Source organism: Antechinus flavipes, chromosome 2 (assembly GCF_016432865.1).
Source record: "Antechinus flavipes isolate AdamAnt ecotype Samford, QLD, Australia chromosome 2, AdamAnt_v2, whole genome shotgun sequence".
NCBI classification, from domain to species: Eukaryota; Metazoa; Chordata; class Mammalia; order Dasyuromorphia; family Dasyuridae; genus Antechinus; species Antechinus flavipes.
The window spans coordinates 504,309,935-504,326,933 of NC_067399.1; the positions used below are offsets into that span (position 1 = coordinate 504,309,935).

At 38.2% G+C, this 16,999-nt stretch overlaps 1 protein-coding gene across 1 annotated transcript in view; it reads right to left on the reverse strand.

Annotated features, from left to right (window-relative positions):
- The window catches only part of DDX31 (DEAD-box helicase 31), a 92,178-nt gene that overhangs the window by 6,462 nt on the left and 68,717 nt on the right, over positions 1-16,999 (reverse strand). The gene's annotated exons all lie outside the window — the stretch shown is intronic.

Consider the following 16,999-nt stretch of genomic DNA (forward strand, 5'->3'; position numbering starts at 1 on the left):
AATAATAACAAAGATGAATGCTATATGGGAAGGTTCCAAGGCACTGGATGCTAACTGACAGAAGATACACAAAACTGCTATCAAAGAATATTTGCTCAACATTCCCAAGTCCACAATGCAGAAAATGAGATGGTATAGAAATCAGGTCTTGGAGATGGTCCTGCTCTACTTAAGTTGACAACTGAAACATTTTCCAGGCATTTTACAATTTTATTTCCAGCCAAGGCATAGTCCACCACCAGCAAATCCTAATTCCTCTACAGACCTGGTAGAAAAATGTGCCAGGTCACTACTCTGAGGATCCTTATGCTCCACAGAGTGAGCAGGTGTTCAGTTTTTCAGCCTATGGCTTTGGTTTCTCTGCCTTTGGTGAAGAGAAGCTTGAAGGGGATTTTGATTTTTTTTTTTTTCCCAAACCATTCAAGAAGTCTTAATGGGGCCCTCATTTAATGGTCAGGTTAGTTTTTTGCTTTTTCTCTGATCAAGGCCCAGCCTGAATCACAAAGCAACTGGCAGATAGGAAAATGGGAAATTCTAAATCTAAACACACCCTGGCAACTAAAGGTCTTGATCTTCCCCAGTGTCAACCTGTAGTCTTCCTGGTTTTTGCCCAAGTCCTCTCACTACAGTGCTGGACCTCTAGTTACCAAAAGAATAATCCTATAGTTACCAGCAAACAAAATTCACTCATCTACAATGAAAGATGAGTAAATCTACCCAAAGTTATTGGTTGAACTGGAGTTTACTAAAGAGGGACAGATGTTATTTGTACCCCCGATAAAGTAAAATCTCAGCTCAATTTGTACATAAAATACTTGGCTCTAATAATAATTATGGAGCAGCTGGGTGTCAAAGCAAATAGAATATCAGGCATGGCTCTTTTAGATTCTTCTTAGTGAGTTCAAATCTGGCCTCAGATACTTACTGGCTGTATAAACCCGACAAGTCACTTAAACCTGTTTGCCTCAGTTTCCTCATCTGTAAAATGCGCTGGAGAAACCACTCCAGAATTTTTCCAAGAAAGCCCTAAATGGGGTCATAAAAAGTCGATCCAACTGAAAAGGAATGAATAACAAAAAGTCACCTGTATGATAAGTTGGCAGCCAGACCTTGAATTCAGCTCTCCAGATTGTTCTCTTGCTTCTTCCAACTGAGATATTCTTCAGTGCTTTATCTGGGAACAGGGGTTGAGAACAAGTTCTCAAAAGCAGTGTTGATGGTATATTAGCTCTGGCAGAAATTACCAAAAGATTTATTAAAAGATTTCAGATATGGGCTTGGTGTTGGACTGTACATCTCTCATTTAAGGATCAGTCTAAATAAGTTTATGGAGCTTCATCACTAGATAGTACATAATGAAGTGATTAATTTTTTCATAGCTGAAAATGATTGAGCAAAACTAATAACTAAACTATACAAAGTGCTTTAAAATTTACAAAGTATTTTACATAAATACTTTTGTTGTCTGAGGGTAATACCATATCTTATGCAAACTTTGTATTCTCACCCATCCCCATGCTAGTACAACTCTGCAGACATTAGGTGCTTAATATTTTGAACTTCAAACTAAATCTGATGCTGAAAACACAAGAGAACTACTTTAATTGATTCTTATTGAACTGACATGTATTTTGGTGTGTTGTTCCTTTTAAAAAATTTCTTGTCTCCTCTTTACAACACACACACACACACACACACACACACACACACACACACACCCCTTTGGATGCCTCAAAGTCTACTGAAGTCTGGTAAAATGTATTCTCTCAAGTCTGAAAGATCTACCTTGTAAACAAACTATCTAGGGCCACAGATAGGCCCAAAGGAATTCCAAGTGAAAATATACCCCAAAACAGGATGGAAAAACTCTGGTTTCAAGTGTGATCAGGGGAGAAGTGGCAATGACTTTAGATAAGATGGCAATGATTGAGAAATTTCTCTGCCCTCCCTAGCTCTTAGGGAAGAAGAAAAGACAGCAACGTTTGAACAGAATTCTGGTGGCTCTCCAATGACAGGAAGAGCAACAAACAACTCCAGGGAGAATTTGACAAGCGGTCCCTCTGGTACAACAAAGTAGTTCAGGTAAAGATTCTGCCAGTGTGGAATGGATGATAATTTAGCCTCCTGAAGTAGATCATATTATCAGATCTTTATAGTCATTGAAGGAAGGAGGTTAGCTATAGAAGCCTCTTAACCTTCAGATTCTATTTTGGCATGGATATGAGTTCCTGGCACACCAGTAGGCTGCCTCTTTGATCACCCTGGACTAAACAAAATCTGTTTTTTTTCTGGAGGGTGGAGGGGGAAAATACAAAAAAAAAAAAAAAAAAGACTGGTACTTCAGAAGAATCCCTGTTTTGTTGGTATGCCTGCACAAATATTAGACACCCTTGCTAAATCTTAGAGGCCTACTTTTATAGATCCAAGAACGACATAAAAAATGGACATTACCCTAACACCATAGCATAAAGAGCTGTAAAGGAATGGAGGAAAATTCTAAGATCTGGTTCTTACAGTGGTACAGTGTAAAACACCAGTAAGTATTCAGTAAATACTTATTTAATTGAATGAAGATGATTTTTCTAGAGGAGAACTGGATAACCCTATTCAAGTTTGGGTAAAGAGGTATAATGGCAAGAAAAGGAAACTGAGAAGTAGGAGAACCAGATTCTAGTCTCAGCTCTGTCATTTACAATTTGTATAAATGTTTCAGTCTCAGTCTGAGACACTGGATGTTTTCCTAATTCTTATCATTAAGTAGATTCCTATGCATTTTAATGCCTATGTTAGCACCACATAGGTGTGCAAATGCTTAGAAACTACCACTAGATTTGGGAAGGGAGCAGAAGGGGATGATGAGGGTGTGGCAATGGTCCAGAGCTCTATGCACTGGAAATTCTAAGTTTAGGGACACAATAGCCTTTTGTTCACTAGCATCAGATAAAATGAGATAATATTTGTAAAGCCCCTAGCAGTAGGAGCTTAACAAAGGCTAATTTCCTTTCTTCCTTGCTATCAGTATATGGAGGCGAGGTGGCTCAATGGATAGAGTTCTGGAGTCAGGAAGACCCACCTCAAATCTGGCCTCAGACACTTACTAGCTGTGTCAGCCTAGATTAGTCAGTTAACCTCATTCCATTGGAGAAGGAAATGGCAAACTGCAGTATCTTTGCCAAAAAAATCCTATGGACAGTATCAAGGTGCTGTGGTTCATGGGGTCATGAAGAATTGGACACTGACTGAACAACAATAACAACCTGTGTACATAAAATGCTCCCAAAATGTATTTGCTAAATGACTAAATAACAGCTAAATGTCAACAAATTCAATTCATACACAGTTTAACTGATTCTTTGTGGACAAAGAGACTATTATTTTGCTGAGGTCCATATAAGAAGCTTCTTCATCTCCCACATGTTGAATTGGGTAGAAGTGATTAGTTTAGTAGAGAGATCCCTTCCATCATTATAGAATCATAAAGTTGGAAAGGTCCTCAAAAATCACGTATTCCAATTTCCACCATTCTCCGATTCTCAAGAATCTTCTTCTTCAAAAATCCCCTAAGTAAGTGGTCATTTTACTTCTGTTTTAAGATCTTCTTTAATATGGAATTCACCATGTATTCTGCCCATTCCATTGTTAGTCTGGTTTAATTGTTCTATTGAACTGAAATCATCCTCTCTTTACACTGACTAGGCACTTTTATCAGTTCTGTATTCTAAGAGCAAGCTTAATGTTAACATGGTCAAAGATATTTTTACTATGCCTTAAATAACTTATAATGCAATTGCCTAATGAGTTCTAACGTAATTACAAGCAGAAGATTCCTATCATAATATTTTTTTCCTTAATGCTTATTTTGAAGTAGCTTCTAAAAAGAACCCAGGAAACCTATATCCACTATACAAAAAGGCCTGAAAAGCTGCAAAGGTTGGCACTCCCAAATGACATCCTTTCTGTGTAGTAGTAAATTCAAATAATATTTATGATATGCCTACTCTGTACAAGGCTTTGTTCTAAGAATCAGGAGACAAAGATAAATAAGATATGGTTCCTTCTGCCAGGGAACTTACAATCTAGCACCTATAAATGGTTAAGACACCCTCTCATATCTTGGACTGTCAGGTCCAATGCATTGGGTTGAAACATGGCAGCATCAGTTCCAGGATGAGAACAAAATGCAAAGGAACTCAAATGCTTCAGAATAAGATATGACAAGAGACTGACATAAACTAACTGGAACTGCACAGGTCATAACAAATAACAATCAAAGCTTTCATTTCTAGAGTACTTTATAGCTTACAAAGTGCTTTCTTTCCAGCAACTCTGGGAGGTGGGTAGCAACAGAGAGAACGTTTTCTGTCACTATACCAAGTGAAGAAATTGCAGAGTAGCTAAGGATATACATATTCCATAGCAGAAAAGGAATTAGGGATGGCTTGTTCATTGGGAAAGAAAAAGAAGATGGCTAAATGAGTGGTTTGGGGTTATATGACTGAGATAACTATATAGAAAGTCAATTTATAAGCTAGCAAAGGTGTCTTCTTGGAATATGTGCACACACGTGTATGTGTGTGTGAATATACACTGCCTTGTGTTCAATTTCCCATAATTCAAGAACTCAACAAAAAGACCATTTGGTGAAAAGCTGAATAATCTCCTGTTGCATCTATTCTCAATGGTATCTGTCACTGATTCAAATTGTACTTTTCCTTCTTCTAATTCCAGGGTTTCAATGCAGCAGAAGGCCTAAGTTTCGGAGGCTGCAACAGTGTATCTGACAGTCTGGCATCACCCCCAAGAGAGGCTGGTTGGGTTCCTGTTCTTTGTTGTCAGCTCTGGCTGCTTGTCTGAAAGCACACCATGTGGTTCCTGCAGTCTGCAGGTGACCCAGGTGTGGAGGAAGCTAAGGGTCACTATGAAATCCCTCTAATCGCCTCATTAGCAGGGTGGGGATGAAGGTGTGTTTGTTCCATGAGAAGGCAGAAAGCTGGTAATTGCTTGGTGTCAGCTGGAAAAAACCAAGTGATAGGAGCAAGAGGCCAAATGTAAAAGGCTACATAGAGCACACCTATAATTAAACCACTGCTCTAAAGAACAAGGACCCAGCAGCACCTGACTATAGAGAGCGCAAGAAAAAGGAAACTGGATTTGCATCAAGCCTTGCAAAGGGAGAAATACTCAGGTCCCACCACTAGAGTTTTAGAATGCTCTGAGAGGTGAAACCTCTCAGATTGAACCGGCTATAGCTAAGTAATGCTAGGGAAAATCCCCCAAAACTCCCAAAACAAAAACAAAGGATATCTTCTCATATGTAGTTCTAGTTTAGACAATAGAGATCCTATTCTCAATATAGATGTTTCAGAAGATATAATTTGTAGGGGATTTCAAAACATAGAATGTCACATTTTGATTCTTACATCAGAGCTCAAAGTGCAAATAATGATGATTATAAAAGTTAAAGGAAAGTAGTAAGCTCTATATAACAATACTCACAATCCTATACTCATACCACAGTTATGTCTGATCTTATAGCTTCCAGTGGACCCTCCTTGCTTCTTTTAGGCCTTGTCAATAAGGTCAAATGTTCTGACCTTCCATCTGGGGGCTTGCTCCTGTCCTGGTAAGGGGGAGAGGATGCGCCAGAGCATTCCCATGCCTAATTACTAGGGTCTGGTTTACTGCCTCCATTTAGGAGGTCAGAGAAACAGAACCAGCTGCTCTGACAAGCTGGTATGTCGGCAGGGGGTATGGATGCCCTTCTGAGTGATCTTCCTCTCCTATTCTGAGCAATGGAATCTCAAGCCTGTTTATGTTCCCTATTGCCCATTTTGCTCCTCATTAGACACTCCTGGGAAATGCATCACTGAAATTCACACAAGAGACTTGAAATAATGACTACAGCTACCCACTGGGATGGGTACCAGGCCTTCTCACAACAAAAAGAAAACAAAAGTTATTGGGAGGGAAGCAGTCCATGGTACTTTCCCCTCTAGTCTTCCTTCTCCAGCTCATTCTCCATACTGCTACTAGAATAATATTTATGCATCAATCTGGTCATTACATTCTATTAAAAGAATCACCAGTAGCTGCCTATGGCCTATCAATATGGCCAAACTCTTTTTTGGCATGGTATTCAAGATTGTCCACAATCCGGCATCTTGTTACTTTTCCAACTTTTATTTACTTCTATTCCATGTATTTTATGAACCAAACTGAAATACTCGTTGTCCCCCAAACATGTCCTGTGTTTTCCTGCTTTCTTGCCTTTGCTTATACCACTGTCTCTGATTGAAATGTTCACCTTTTTCCAGCTCTCGTTAGCCTGCCTCCATTCCTAAATTATCTCCTGTATAAATAAAGTCCTTTCCCCCAAAAAACCTTGCCTGGCACTTTGTTATACAGTACTTTAATACCTTTATATAATATTTATGTATTATAATTATCAGTATGTGTTTCATCCTTTTACATAGTATCTATTAGCACTTTCCATACTTTGCATCCATTTTTTCCTTTTTCATTCACTCTCTTCTTACAGTTTCCACAATTCTTCCCAATCCTTTCCTTGTTCCTTCTTTTTTTGCTTATGTCTTCGGTCTGTAAGTGGCAACCAAGCATTGACATTGCTTAGCTTGTCTACAACCATCAGGATTATGAATGGTTGAAGATCTCTGTTCTCAAAGTTAGCTTCATCTACTTTTTCACCCCACCTCATCCACATATAAAGATGGTCAAATCCTTGGTCTTGCCATCACACACAAACGCACCTTCATCATGTTCAAGAATTTCTAAGTCCTGGGATAGAAAATGCCATCCATATCCAGAAAGAGAACTATGGAGACTGATGTGGATCAAAATATAGTATTTTCACCTTTTTATTTGTTTCTTTCTTTCTTTCTTTCTTTCTTGTGATTTTTTCCCTTTTGGTCTGATTTTTCTTGCACAACATGACAAATATGGAAATATGTTTTAAAGGATTACACATATTTAATCTATATCTGATTGCTTGCTGCCTTGGGAAAGGGGAACAGTAGGGAGGGAAGGAGAAAAATCTGGAACACAAAGTCTTACAAAAATGAGTGTTGAAAACTATCTTTACATGTATTTGGAAAATAAAACATCATTGAGGGGAAAAAAAGAATTCCTAAATCCTAAAAGAATGCCTGTCTGATCATAATCCACTGGCTTTCCACCTCTCTTCCCACCTTCCCACACTACATCCTACTTTTCTTTCACTGCATTATTTCCAGTTCCTCAACTTCTAGTTTTCTCCTAGGTCATCTCCCTTGCTCTTTCTTCTCTTTTGCCCATCTTGACTCCTTAATGAATTAGTTCAATTTTACCCTGGCCTTCTTACCACTGTCATTGTTTCTTGAGTTCAAAGTTATGTTTACTATATCAATTGCATCCAGCCAAACTTCAACTTTGGATGACTTTCGCCATCCTCTGCCTTTGCCCTCTACACATGCTGCTGAATAAGAGTGGAGAAGACCATTCAACCATTCTAATTGAGTCGACCACAAATTTATGTTACACAGCCTCCTCTAGGAGCCCCTCTGCTCCTAGATATTCCTTCTACATTTCCTATATCAACCTATTATCCCACACTTTATACTGGCTATTCCGAACTTTTTCATCCTTTTTCAAACTTCCATGATACCCATAATGACTCCTCCTCTCACTTGCCTTATAATTTACAGAAGAAAACAGACCATTTACTGCGAACTTCCTCTTTTCTCCTCTTCCTCATTTCATATCATTCACATGCCTCCTGCCTCTATCTTCTCAAACACCCCTGCTTCATATAAAGAGGTAGTATTACTTCTTATCAAGGCTAACCCCTCTAGCTGCACAAGTGATCTTATTCTATCTCATTCCATCTCCAATAGATTTCTCTATCTGTTATTTTTACTCTATCACTTATTTTCCATCTCTCCCTGCCAAATGGTGCACCCCTACTGCCTACAAACATGCTTATGTCTTTCCCATCCTGAAAAACTGACTTGATTATTTCATCTTCACTATCACTCTACTAGTTGTAGCTAAACTCCTCAAAAAGGCTATTTACAATAGATGGCTCCATTTTCTCTTTTCTCATTCTCTTAATCCCTTAAAATCCAACTTCCAATTTCATCATTCCACCAAAACTGCTCTTCAAAAATTAATGATTTCTCTCTTCTTTATTGTTTTACTTTTTTCTGGCTATACATGTATATTCTTCTTCTTCTTCTTTTTTTTTTTTAACACACATTTCTTTATGAATCATGTTGGGAGAAAAAAATCATAACAAAAGGGAAAACCATAAGAGAAAGAAAAACAGAAGAAAAGGAAAAAGAAAAAGTGAACATAGCACATACTGATTTATTTTCAGTCTCTATAGTTCTCTTTCTGGATGCAGATGGTGTTTTCTATCCAAAGTTTATTGGGATTGCCTTGGATCATTGAACCACTGAGAAGAACCGAGTCTTTCATAGTTGATCATAGCACAAGTTTGCTGTTATTGTATACAATGTATTCCTGGTTGTGCTTGTTTTGCTCAGCATCAGTTCATGTAAATCTTTCCAGGACTTTCTAAAATCAGTTTATTCATCATTTTTATAGAACAATATACATTCCTTTTTCTTCACATATAACAAGCCATCCCCCAATTGATGGGTGTCTACTCATTTTTCAATTCTTTGCCATCACAAAAAAAGCTGCCGCAAACATTTTTGCACATGAAACTCTTTTCCCCTCTTTTAAGATTTCCTTGGGATACAGACCCAGTAGTGGTATTGCTGGATCAAAGAGTATCCACAGTTTGATAGCCCTTTTTTCCAAATTGCTCTCCAGAATGGTTGGGTCATTTCATAACTCCAAAGTAGTGTTTTAATATTCCCACATTTCCTCCAACATATATCATTATCTTTTCCTGTCATCAATAATGATTTCTTAATTACCAATCCAATGGTTTTTTCTCAGTCCTCAATCCCTTCAACCTCTCTGCAACATTTGACACTGCTGATCACTCTCTCCTTCTTGATACTCTCTTCTCTCTAGTTTTTTGGGACATCACTCTCTCTTACGTTTCCAAATGACACTTGTTGATCCACAAATAGGATATCTCTGTCTCTGATTGTAAATGCCACATAAAAATTCTTCTCTGTCTCCCCTGACTGAAATGGTCTTTCTCCTCAATTTCACCTACTGAATTTCCTAGCTTTCTTTAAGTCTCAACTTATCCCATTTATATTCTATAGGAAGCTTTCCCCAGCCTCTTTTATTTCTAGTGCCTTCTCTCTGCTATGTCCAATTTATCTTCTTATATAGCTTGATTGCATGTATTTGTTTGCTTTTTTCTCTCTCTCCCCATTCGATTTTGAGCTTCCTGAAGGCAGAATGTCTTTTTGCTTCTTTGAATCCTCACACTTAGAACTATCTTGGCACATAGTAGATGCTTAATAAATTTTTCTTGACTTGGCACTGTGGCATAAGAGAAGGAGCACTGGAATGGGCAGAGTTCTAGTCCTAACTCAGCTGCTAATTAGCTCTATTATCTTAAGGACTCTCAGTGAACTCCTCTGGGACTAAATTTCTCAACTAAAGAAGAGGCTGATTTAGAAGGCTCTTTCAACTCAGACATTCTGTGCATCTTTAAAAAACTGAGAACTATGGCCTTCCCTTATTAGAATGAAATTATATGTGGCCTAATTACTTGCAACATTTCATGAAACCAGGCAATCTTGTAAATAATGATAATTAGAAAGTATGTGGCAACTTTTCCCCTCAGAGCTCAAAGCACATTTACATGGTTTAGGTTTATCCTCACAATAACTGTGTGAAGTATGTAAGGAGCAGTGTTACCATCTCTAAATGGGAATTTGGGTGGCATATGCCCAGTGGAAAAAATTGAGTTTCCAGAATCTTGCATTCTGAAAACTTAAAAAAAATTAAGTTATCCTATCTAGAGGCTTGGGGATAAAGTAAATGATTTCTTTCTAGTCCAAAGAATCTATAACTCCTTCCAAGAAATTAGAGACTAGAGGGCTTAGAATAAAGAATATGACAGTTGATGTGAATTTCTAATGTGATTGTGACTAGATTCATGATCATTAAAGTAGAAGATGAGGAAGACTCAAGTCCCTTTTCTCTATCTGATTCATGATCCTAGAGAAGCAACTTGCTTTTTCTTGGCCTCAGTTTTCTCAGATTAAAACCACATATTCATAATTGTTTGTCTTTAAGTCCTTTGAGTAGAAAAGAACAGATAATGAACTATAGCTTAACTTGCTAAACAGCAGGTGGTATGGCTGTACAATCTGTCTCTCTGTCTCTGTCTCTCTCCCTCTATATGTATGGGTGTGTGTGTGTGTGTATGTGTCTTTGGAGTTTTGGATTATTGTTTTGACTCTTCATTATTCCATTGGCTTACACGGTTTCCCTAAATTATTATTAGGTCATTGGGAATAGACTCCATCCTAATTCTGCCACCATTCCAACCACATATATGGGGATCTCAGAGACTGGGGCTTTGTTCATTTTCCGATATCACATTTGGCCCAATTTGTCTTTTTATGGAATGATGAGTAGATCAACTAAACCGAGAAAAATTTCTCAATGGGCAAGATTCCAAGTTTTCCTTCAGCTAATTAAGTGATATTAAGGAGGTTGTAAATGCCACATAAAAATTGGCAGGCAAGCTGCTCCCAATGATTAGATTATTGCTTTACAGGGAGCTACAGCTGCAGCTTCTCAATGCTAGTTTTTTTGAGAGCTGGTTTGATGTTTTCAAGGTTGTTACTAATAAGTAAAGTTCAAAGGTGTTAAAAGATTGCCAGTTAATACACCTTCAGCTCAATCCTTTTTTGTTGACTCTTATAATCAATGCAAAAACTGCAATTCTCTAGTAGTCAATTAAAAAAAAACATAAGGGACAAAAATTTCCTCAAAATGGCATAGTTTATATAGGATTGGAAGGAGTGGACAATGGGATATAATTTTTCCAAGGAAGGTTCAAGTTAGCTCCCATGAAATACTTGTCAAATGGAACAAAGAAATACATTCACTTCCAAGTCTTTTTTGGGGGGTGGGGGTGAGGAGGTAAAATTTTAGATTTTGAAGTTTTCTAATGTATCAAAATCTCATGAATTTGGAATTCATTCATTTATAATTATTATAGTCTATGGAAGGATCTGACTAAAATTTTTGAAGGTAAGCTTTCTATGAAAAAATTGGTTTATGAACAAATTGTAGAACCTGAAGTACATGAAAGATTTCCAGAATAACAGTTACATTACAAATCAAACTAATTTTAAAATATTTGAAAAACACAAATACTCTAGAGACTGCTTTGATGCTCTTTTCAAGCATACTCTTCTCAAGGCTGTTTGAACATAGTAGAAATAATCAAGACAATAACTCCTTTGCACCCTCCAACTCTTGACTTTATCCTCAGTGTCAGCATATTATAATTGCGAACAAAATACCCAGGAAGATTTCTTTTTAAAGCTTTTTGGGTGCTGACTTTATGTCTGTGATTACTTTGTAGGTTTTGGTTAACACCTGGCTATCTGTTATTCTTACAATTTGGTAACATCTTGACTTTTATACATTAACAGCTTGAAAATAATAAAATTTCATGTCCATAGGAAAGCCACATCCTTCAGACAGTAAGTACAAACAAGTGAAGTTTGGAAGAATTACAGAAATGAACAACACATCTATGTTAGTATGTGACCCTAATCAGGAAAGATACAATCTCCTTGGGCCTCAGTTGCTTCATCTATAAAATGAGGGAGCCAGAGTTAACCTTGAAGGTCTTTTCCAACTCTAAATTCACGATTCTGATTGATTTACTGGTCAAAAGCACCACACATATTTTAGCACCTAACTCATTCAAGGACAATGAAAATAATGAAAATAAGAGTCAAGGGTGAAATCACATTTAGGGTGGTCACAGGATAAATAGTTTTAAGAAGCTAGCATCTCAAAGAATAATTTTTGGCTACTATATGGCTCCTACCTCCCTGGGGAAAAATTACCATACTTAAGCCAAGGAAGCAACCTACATGATAGAAAGAGTTCTAAGAAGCAGCAAGTTTGCCCTGTTAGTCTGTGATGGCAACACCAAAATTAAAAAAAACACTGGTTAAAGTGCTCTTCTTAGACACTGTTTATTGACAGAGATAATAATGTTCCTTGTAGTGCTATGTTAATTTTCTTAGGCACATCCAACTCAAATGTTTCTTAATGACTGTATACTTGTTTTTTTTGTTGAGGTGACTAGGGTTAAGTGACTTGCCCAGGATCACACAGCTAGAAAGTATAAAGTGTCTGAAACCAGATTTAAACTCGGGTCCTTCTGACTTCAGGGTTGGTGCTTTATCCACTGCGCCACCTAGCTGCCCCTGACTGTATACTTGGGAAATAAGGTTTTTTCTATTTTCTGTCCTCAAAAAACCAAGGCCCCAGTTTCTGGTGCGGGTGTCTCAAGTAAAAATGTAGGATGTCAGAGGTATGTGTTGATTTTGTATCTTAGGAACTGCTGAATCTACACAGAATAAAATAATAGATACATTTCACCAAGAGAGATGGTAGGTTAGTGGTGACTGTCACTGAAGGGCCATACATACAATAAGTTCCAGTTATTATCGACTACCTGATAAAGTATGAGAGGTTGGCGTTTTGGCAGGTTTGTGTGTCAGGTGTCAAGAGTTTCTGTGACTATAACTGTGGTACTACGTGCAATGGGGGTGGGGAGCAGAGAGAGAAGAGGAAGGCATTTAGTGTTGTTTACTTTCAGAATTTAGAATCCAAAAAGTAGACAGACACCTGGCTGGTAAGATATCTTTTGGGGGACATGGTTGCTCTCATTTTGAAAAAACAAATGAGAGAAGCGTAGAAGAAAGATGCCAAAAAACAAAGATTCTCTTTGTCATTTGTTGAAACACTTAACCATCTCCTAACCTGTCCCTGATTCATATCTCCTTCTCCCCAGCATAGCTCCACCCCTCTTCCCTATAGGTTTGGGCTCCCTTGTTTGCTGTGTGGCAGGTGAAGTAGGAGAGGATTTGGTTTGCAGCCTGGCGAACAGATATCAGATGTTTGTACATAATATATAATTACTCCAGGACAACTGGTGCTGGCAGTAAACAGCCATAAGGAGGAAAGCTGAATAGTTTGGAGTATTTAGTGCTATTATTTTATTCTTCCATTTAAAATAATAAGGACCCTATTCTCTTTCTCGACAGATGGATTTCAGAAGGGAGGGTTCAGCTCTGCACAATAATTGTTGCCACAGTGTAACTCTTCTTACTTTGTGGGGTTTAGCAGACTTTTTTTTTCCTGCCCAGTCTTCAGAAAGCAGCAAACTGGCATTTGTTTGAGCCCTGACTGAGGTGTGGAAAATCTGTCAAGTTTTCTCTGCCTCTCAACCTGACCACAATTATACGGTCCACGCGCAGATTAGCTGCAAAGTCACTCTTACCCCAGGAGTGACAACATTTCCCCCAAATAAAAAGTTACCTACTGTATTCTAGAGTGGCCGTCTGTGGTACAAAGACAGGGAGGGGGTCGTAGAGGGGGGGGAATGCCTTCAAAAGAAGCACCTAACAACAGAAAAAGTAGCCGAAACAGAGTGGCGACAAGGCAGTAACAGAGAGCTGCATTGTCACGAGCTGAGTAATCCTATGACACACTGCTGTCACTCACCACGAGGCTCCCTGCTGAGCCTGCTAGACATCAAAGACCGCCCCATACCATCTTACATGCTCTTTATCAGCTAATCAGCCTATTCTTCCCTAAATAAAGCCCTCTTAAATCCCCTGCTCACAGGGGTATACCAGTCCTGTTGCCCATCTGCTTGCGAGGGTCAACTGAAGCAGGAGGCAGCGGATTGTTCTCTCCCTGGTGGCTTCTCAAGGTAAGGACAATGCAGTCTCCAATTCCCCCTCCGACCTCCCCTTCTCCTTCAGCCCCCCTATTCCCCAGGATCTGGGGAGGAGTTGAAGACATCAAAATCTGAAACATAGCTATTTGGACGAATGTTTACTAACAAAATTTCCAGTAATAATGCATGCCAGCTGCCAGAATTTATATTTACTAAAAATACTTAAGTTGGAGGTAGGTGTGGGAAAGCGTGAAGGAGGTGAGAATTGGAAACAAAACTGTAGTTTATTAACGATTCTAATTTCTGTGTGTGTGTATGTGTGCATTTCCCCCCTTTCTTCTGCTAAGGTATATCCAAGTGTCCCCATTTTAAAGATGGAAAAATGGAGCTCAGAGTTGTAAATGTCTATCCAAAAGCCACCCAGCTTAGAGGTATGTTTCTCCTTTGAACTCAGATGCTTAATCACATATACAAAATCAATGAAGCTGGAGACATTTCTGCAGATCTGAAATGAACCAAACTCAAAAATCCCCAGCTCTAACTCCAATATGTGGCAGTTTAGTATCCCTGGCACACAAATGAACATCTGGGTTGGGGAAACCTGAGGGGTTCACCTTTTCTCCCTTAGGAGAGGTCTTAGTTCTCTTGCAAGGCAATCATATAATAATGCAAATTGTCAGACCTGACCAGGACAATTGGTGAGTGGCAGCAGGTGCCTGCTCCCTCCGTATCTCTGGCCTTCATGGCTACTTTGAGAGAAGCAGAGCTGCCACAGCATGGTCCCTATCCCCAATGTGGTACTGGAATGCAGAAGCTGACTGACAGAGAAAACGTCTATGAAGTATCTGTGCTGAAGATTTAGAGGATATTCTTCACAGGATCATAATCCTTTTATTTTACAGGTGAGGAAACTAAGGGCTGTCAGAAAGGTTAAGTAATTTCCTAAGGTCATGAGGTAGTCACTTATATAAAATCTGAATTCAGTTTTGAATATGTTACTATAATAACATAAATGAATATGTAATATATGACAATTCCTGAGGAAATGTTAATATTATTTAAAATAAAATGTTCAAGAAATTTTCATTTTTAATTTAACAAAAAGTAGGAATTTTATAAAACACCCAGGCATCCAAAATTCAGATCCTGTTCAAGTTAAGTTTAATGAACCCTAGTGTCTGATTTTTCAAATCCCTTTACTATTTTGTATCACAGAAAAACTAGGCATTGTCAAGATTGATGAGGCAACAAAAACAGGCTAAAGAAAACTAGGTCAAAACTTTTTGTTGAGTGTACAACACACAAATAATGTTTTACAAAGACATACACACACAAAAAATAAATTTATGCTGCAAAACATGGGAAATCATGGCTTTTGCTTAGGTATGCCCAGAGAGGCAGCTGGGAAAAGTGTACTGTAGTATTCATTATTGCAATGCAAAAAGAGTAGCATGCTAAGCAAAAAGCAATTGTTTTGAACTATTTGAGGATCCCCCTTTGGCTCCAGAGCCAATGAAAAGTCTTTTTTGTCTCTGCATAATTCAAGAGCACTTAAACACTACTTTCTTCCAAGAGTCTTTTCCTGCTGATTGGTTGCTTTCCCTGCCCCACTCCCATATCACAAGATTATCCAATAATGGGTTTTTTTTTTTTTTTTAATCTCTATGTATGTTGACTCTCCTAATAGAACATAAACTCCTTGAGGGTGGAAACAGCTTCACTTCTGCTTCTGTATTCCTGGCACCTAGCAGTAGATGCTTCTGTTGTTAGAATGTAATCCTGCCTACACACAGATTAGGGGACAATCTAAGAATAGCTACACCAGAAAATCTAGCCATATTTATGCCACTGTAGTTTTCAGGGAGATGTGGTTTTAATTTATTTATCAAAGATTCCCTGGCCTCTGTGTGTTTTGGAGGAAAATTAAGGTTGGTAGCAGGGAGGTATCTGTTGAATGCAAATTTCTGGACAACATGACAACCTAAAGATGGTCTCTGGTCAAGCCAGAAGAGACTTCGGAGAACACCTAGTCCTACCTCTCAATTCTACAAGAGAGGAAACCAGGCAAAGTCTCTAAGTCTTTGAAGGCCTTCTTGGTCTTGGTCTCTAAGGAGTCTAAGGACTCCCTTACTCTTAAGCTCTCATTTCCTTAGAAGTGGATAGAGCCCACTGATTTCTTGAGTCTGTCAGGGCTAATCTATCTCAGGGCCATGGAGACCAGAGCTTTCTATAGCAGTTTGTGGTATAGCAAACAGAGCACTGGGCTGGGAGTGAAGAAGATCAAAGATCAAATCCAATCTTGGACACTTTCTAGCTTGTGTGATCCTGGGCAAGTCACTTAACTGCTGCCTGCCTCAGTTTCCTTATCTGTAAAATAGGGATAATAATAATACCTACTTTGCAGTGTTATTGTGAAGATAAAAAGAGATATTTGTGTTCAAAAGAAAAAAAAAAGCTTAGCAGAGTGCCTGGCATATAATAAGTGTTCTATAAATGCTTATTCCTTTTCTATGAATAAATGGAACAAAAGTTCATTACCCAAACACATCTGTAGCACTCCTACACAATTCCTTTCCTTGGCATCCACTCAGTTCCTTAAATAAATTGGATCTAATTGGAGGTCATTTATATCTCCATGTCAATAACATTAAACAATCTACCATTTGATTTTGAACATTTGAAAAATACTATATAAAAGGACTCACATACTTACAGGGAAGGGAAAGAGGAAGGGAACAAGCATTTATTTACTAAGCAACCATTACCTGTCAGCACAGTGCTAAAAACTTTATAAAATGTTGTCTCTTCTGATAACATAACAGAGCTCTATTAGTCATCAAACAAAGCCATGATTGCTATAAACCCTGCTCTCTTAGTGGGGTACTGCTAAGCATATGCCCAAAGAGGGTCAATAATAAAAAAGAAAGATCCTGCACACAACAGAATATTTATAGCAGCATTTTTCATGGTAGCAAAGATCTGAAAACAAAAGAGATAATTGGAGTACAGCTAAACAATTTGTGGTCCATGAATAAATGGAAAATTATGGAAAGATCTACATGACTATGCAAATTGAAATAAGCAGAGTCAAGAAAACAATATATACAAATGACCACAACTATGTACATGCAA